Genomic DNA, 6,012 nt, shown 5'->3' with positions numbered 1-6,012 from the left:
GTTAATTTAGTGACCTCCGATTGGCGTAACCGGGTGTCATTACTGCCGACGTGAATTACAATCTTACCAAATTTACGCTTAGCCTTAGCCAGCAGTTTCAAATTTCCTTCAATGTCGCCTGCTCTGGCCCCCGGAAGACAATTAACTATGGTTGCTGGTGTCGCTAACTTCACATTTCTCAAAACAGAGTCGCCAATAACCAGAGTTTGATCCTCGGCGGGTGTGTCGTCGAGTGGGGAAAAACGGTTAGAGATGTGAACGGGTTGGCGGTGTACACGGGGCTTCTGTTTAGGGCTACGCTTCCTCCTCACAGTCACCCAGTCAGCCTGCTTTCCCGGCTGCTCGGGATCTGCCAGGGGGAACTAACGGCGGCTAAGCTACCTTATATGATATAAGGTATATGATCATATGAATTGTTTTTATGTGAAAGAGAGTTGTAATGAAATGATTGAATATGATTGATGTGATTTTGAAGAAATGATTTAAAAGAATGAATTCTCAGAAAAGCTGAAGTGTTAACAGAAAAGAGGAACTTGAGAAATAAGTTACTGGTAGGGGCTGCGGAGATTTCCAGTAAAGCAGAAGGAGAAGGGAGGAGGTTTGAGTCAACAGTGTCCCCATGGTAACCAAGATCATCTGAGGACGACTGGAGTCAGGAACATATATACTTGTTGAAACACCAGAAAACAGGGTTATTCTTCCAGGGAGAGGTGCTGTTGCCACTACTCCCCTGCTACGAGGAGATCACAAGACTTGACCATCTTGTGAGCATCAACTGGAATCGTGGAGTGAGAGGATTGGAGCTGTGCAGAGTTGTTTGAGAGATATTACAACGCCCACTCAGGCCGTCCAGTTACGGAGTAGCAGAACGATGGAGGATAACCACTGGCCTTAAGTCTGAGTGGGGAATGTTCAAACGATTTCTCTCTCAAGGAATATCACAGCATACCAGAATGGATTAGATCAACTTGTGGTTGATTGAAGATGGAATAATATCTTATGTGGATTAACTTTGCTGAAGGATCACAATATCGCACAAGGATCGTGGTCAGCCAACGACTAATAGCTGATGAAGAGGAAATCAAGTTCATCGAGCTGGGGACCTTAACCTCGAAAACCTTCCTCCCCCACTCCCAGGAAAATTTGTTAAGAAATCAATCCAGTCCCAGTCAAAGCAAGATCAGTCAGAATTATTGTATTATTAAAAAAAAAAATAATAATAATAATAATAATAAATCTCAGCCAATCATTATTTTAATTATATTTGTATTACTGTTGTGAAATCATCACCATATAACCCATGATGAATATGTTATCGGCCCTTGCAAAACCCGCAATAAAACTCCAAGCATGCAGTCAAAGTGTTAAGGCTCGGACATTGGATTATTGATGCTTCTTAAGGTGTGAAAGTTAAGTTTATTGGGTGCACAACATCAAAGTGCTCTAAAAGGTTAGTCTGGTTTTCAATAAAAATAACACATCCTGGGGACTCGCTGTACGAGTCACTAAATTTAAAATCTAGCAACATTCCAAGAGCCCTGATCCATAAGAGGAGAGCTGCCGTTAACGGGCGTGGCCGGTTCGTATCCTGGTTCCTGAGGAGGCTATTCAACCGGGGTGCGAGACCAGCTTCAGCGGGGTGGACGTCCGGATGGAGGCAGTGAGCAGCTAGACGAATCTCCTCGACACCAGCTTAAATAGCCTTTGTGTAGCCTTACCGGGTAATACCCGTGGAGACACGAAGGTCGGACCCCAGAGACGGAGAGCTGGTTTTATACAACCACACTCATCGGAGGGTGAGCGTGTGCCGTGTATCTAGGTAGTGGGATCGGACACATGGCGCCCGAACAGGGACCAGACAAAGTGTAGTCGGGTCCGAGGAAGAATCCTGGCCAAAGGAGAGTCTTTGCCATTGGTCAGGTGGAAAGCCCCTGACTAGATCACCGAAGAGGACAGTGTTGTGGAGAGTGTCGGCTGATGGCTTGTATAGGTCCAGTAACGGCTTGAAACATATCTGTCCTCCAGAGGTGTGAAAATTTGGAGGCGACCACCAGAAGGACGAAGTAAAGGAAACAGGAGTAATTATCCCAGGGAGCTGGGATCGGGGACGAGAAGCAGACGGGGATAGCCTGCTGGATCGTCATTAAACGACGAGGAAGGGAAGCAGGCAAGGGAGCCTGCTGGATCGGATCGTCAAGAAAGCAGGTATGAGAGTATACCGTGCAAAATGGTGATCTACAAGAGAGAATAGGATCATCACCCCGTGAGGTTCCTGAGGGGAGAAGCGGGAAAAGGAGCAGCTGATCAAAAAATATATGGATTTGATTCATATGTTTTTACGTCAGCCAAGCTTGAACCTTCGTGCACATGCGTGAGTTTTTTCACGCCTGTCGGTTGCGTCATTCGCCTGTGGGCAGGCTTTGAGTGAGCACTGGTCCACCCCCCTCGTCGTCATTTCATTGCGAGGAAATGGCGGAATGATTTGGGCTTTTTTTCCCATCAGAATTTTTTCAGAAACTGTTAGAGACTGGCAGCTGGAATCCATTCGAAAAATTGATCTGGCTTTCGGTGAAAATTTTATGGGCTTCACAGAGAATAAGGAGTGTTACTACAGCTTTAAGGACGGCCCACAATGGGACAAGCCCAGCTCTCCACAATTTCTCTTATACTCACTTGACTGGTAAGCACTGAAAGCCGAGATAGGCATGTCCCAACTTGTCCTTTAACACTCCGAAACGGAGGTGTTCCTTTGTCTCGCTTCATCCGCGAATCGGTCGTGACGCGCGAAGCCTCCGTGCGGCTTTCCATGACAAAATCTCTTGTTAAAAGTGAAATCTGCTGGAAAATGGCTGATGTCCAGCTCTTGTGATAACCAGAGAAATTGCACACGACGGCCCCGGCTCCACACAGCGATCCGTTTTGAAATGATGTGGTGGTTTCTGCCTCTCGATGGCAGCTCGGAGCGCGGCGCGCCGAGCGCCATTGTGGGCCGTCCTTAAAGCTGTAGTAACACTCCTTATTCTCTGTGAAGCCCATAAAAGTTTCACCGAAAGCCAGATCAATTTTTCGAATGGATTCCAGCTGCCAGTCTCTAACAGTTTCTGAAAAAATTCTGATGGAAAAAAAGCCCAAATCATTCCGCCATTTCCTCACAATGAAACAACGATGAGAGGGGTGGACCAGTGTTCACTCAAAGCCTGCCCACAGGCGAATGACGCAACCGACAGGCGTGGAAAAACTCACGCATGCGCATGAAGGTTCTAGCTTGGCTGACGTAAAAACATATGAATCAAATCCATATATTTTTTACATAAAATAAAGAGGTTGGATTCTTTTCTCACAGACCTCGTATGTCTGTAAAGACTTTGTCAAATGAAATATCCAACTCCAGGTGCTCAGTTGATGTCCAGATAACCAGCTGCAGACACGTCACTGTCAGCTGGCCCTGGAGTAATGTAAAAATATGGCTTACATTTTATTTTAATGAAGGCTCACATGTATTCGGTCACACTGTTCATACATTATAATTAACTAAAAGTTACCCACCTGGAGATCTGCCTTAACCTGCAATGCATGAACACTGCTGTTTGTATTTCACCTGATGCTGAAACTAAAACTCAGGCTCGGTGATGAGGTACTTTAAGGATTTTGTTGGCCTCTACGTCTGCCTTAAGGTAAATAAGTTGTGTCCCAAGACCTCTTTTAGCAGAATGGAACCAACCTTATTACTGTGCAGGTGTGCAAGACTTTGCCCATGGTTGGGCCAAAGTCTTAACATTTTTGCTGAAATGGCGATGGGATGTGGCTTTTATGTTTGTATCCAAACTTGTAAAATGTCACCATTTTAACATTTTTTTTTTGTTTGTTTTTTGCTTTAAGGTTGGTGGACTGGGTCCCTGCGTGAATTTTTTTTTATCCCTCTTTCTCGACAATTCAGCAGATGCATTTCAGCCGGCGGATTAACCAGAATGCCTTGCAGTCAGTTTTTTTTTTTTTTTTTGAGTTACTGTGTTTGTGAAGCGTCGTGCACTCAGAAATATTTACCCTAACTTTTAAGATTTATGTAATTTTATTACATGACAAATTCCCATTTACTTTCTTTTAGATAATTTTAATACAAACCTACCAAATAAACCTTACATGATGCATATTCATTACTGTAATAAATCCTATTTATTTGAAATGCATAATCCTCAGCTTTATGTATTAAGTATTAATAAAATATAATTACTCTAAATCAATAATAAGGACTATTTATTTAAAATACATAAAGTATACTGTTTTAATTGCATAATAATTATGTCACCTATGCCATTATAGGTAACAATTATTATGCAATTCAGACAATATACTTTCCATACATGCAAACGCATTGGGAACACTGCACAGTCTATTCCAAATAAAGCATAAAGAATAAATTAGCAAATTTGTTATTACTTTACAGAAAGTGAAAAAAAGAAAAGAATAGCAGTGTCTGCATTTTTCTTTCTGTGAGAAAGTAAAACAAGAGGCCCTTATTTAAGGATGAAGGCAGCACATGTTGTACATGCTGGTCGTCATGCATTTTTTCTGAAAATCGCAGAAAATGGGTCATTTCAGACAATGTTCAGAAGAACCGCATACTTTGATTAAAACATTAATTGTAGAGGGGAAAACATATATAGAGTTGCAGAAAATGATAGGCTGCTCAGCTAAAATGATCTCAAGTGTTTTATAAAATGGCAACAAAACCAGAAAGACATGGGCGAAAATGGACAGCACCATTCAAATGCATAGAAAAATAGCCAGAATGACACAGCCTCAGCCAATCATCAGCTCCAGAGTGATCAAAGAAGGTCTAAAGTTAAGTTACCTATGAGTACTGTAACAATTAGATGCCGATCTGAAGCCAAACTGTGGGCAAGAAGCTCCACCACAGTTCAATTTTTTTGTAGTTCAATTGGTTGTCAGTTAAGTGTCATGTTACCGTTACCATGACTGAATTATGTGTCATGTTGCCGTGACACAAAACTGTACTGTGTTTGATATCTTCCACCACTATTTCTGTTTGTGGGTGTGTAAAAATAAAAGCTCCTGTTTCCTGCAGAATGCAGAAAAGACAAAAAGCTCTGCATGCATATAACTTTGATTACAGACAAACTGGGGAGATCAGACATTTGCTGTTTGGTATGCTTATGTACTTTGGGTCAATGATGAATGCCATCAAAAACTGAATGGTGATAAGACTATTTTTGGAGAAACTACAGATATTAGGTAACAACACTGAACAATAGAGATTGCTAATTACATTATAGACTCACACCATTCCAGCAGGGGGCAGTAAATCATCTTTACATTAAAAGCGTGTATGCTTACTAAGTTCAATGTAAGTACATAATATAATTGTAAATATGTTAATAATACATGAATGGCACAAGAAAGTGAAAATACTTATTTCCATTGTGGTCCATTTAAAATGAAATGGCAAACTATAACAATAAAATAAAACTATAATACTGATGATAATAGTGTGCATATGATAAGAACCTAAACAATTTATAAATACATTAAGACAGTAAATAAACAGGAAATAAGAGTTGAGTTCTTCTTCTATAAATTGTTGAGGTCGAAGGTTCTAAAAACATTCTGTACTTGCACGCCATTCCAACTAATTATAGAAACTTTGCATAATTTATTACCATGCTTGAAAAATGTCAGCTACCTATTTCATAAAAGCTACCCAATCTAGAGCCTGTGGATCCGCACGCTAGTTTGCCATAATCCATCCAGCATCCACTAACCATTCAGCAGGTGGCAGACACATCTCTGGGATTTAATGTAAAGGTGCTTAATTTTCACCAAAAAGTACCAGTTTATCTTCAGTTCTTTTTTGTTTGGTGAGTTCAAAGATTACAGCATTTATTGGCAACATTGTGGGATGAACCACCACAGGCTCTTCTTATTTTTGCTGTCCTAGCTCTAAACTGTTACAATCTAGAAGTACAAAAAATTTACAATAAAAGTGGATAAAGT

Source organism: Thalassophryne amazonica, chromosome 12 (genome assembly GCF_902500255.1).
Source record: "Thalassophryne amazonica chromosome 12, fThaAma1.1, whole genome shotgun sequence".
Classification (NCBI taxonomy): Eukaryota; Metazoa; Chordata; class Actinopteri; order Batrachoidiformes; family Batrachoididae; genus Thalassophryne; species Thalassophryne amazonica.
Note: the sequence above shows the minus strand (reverse complement) of the source record.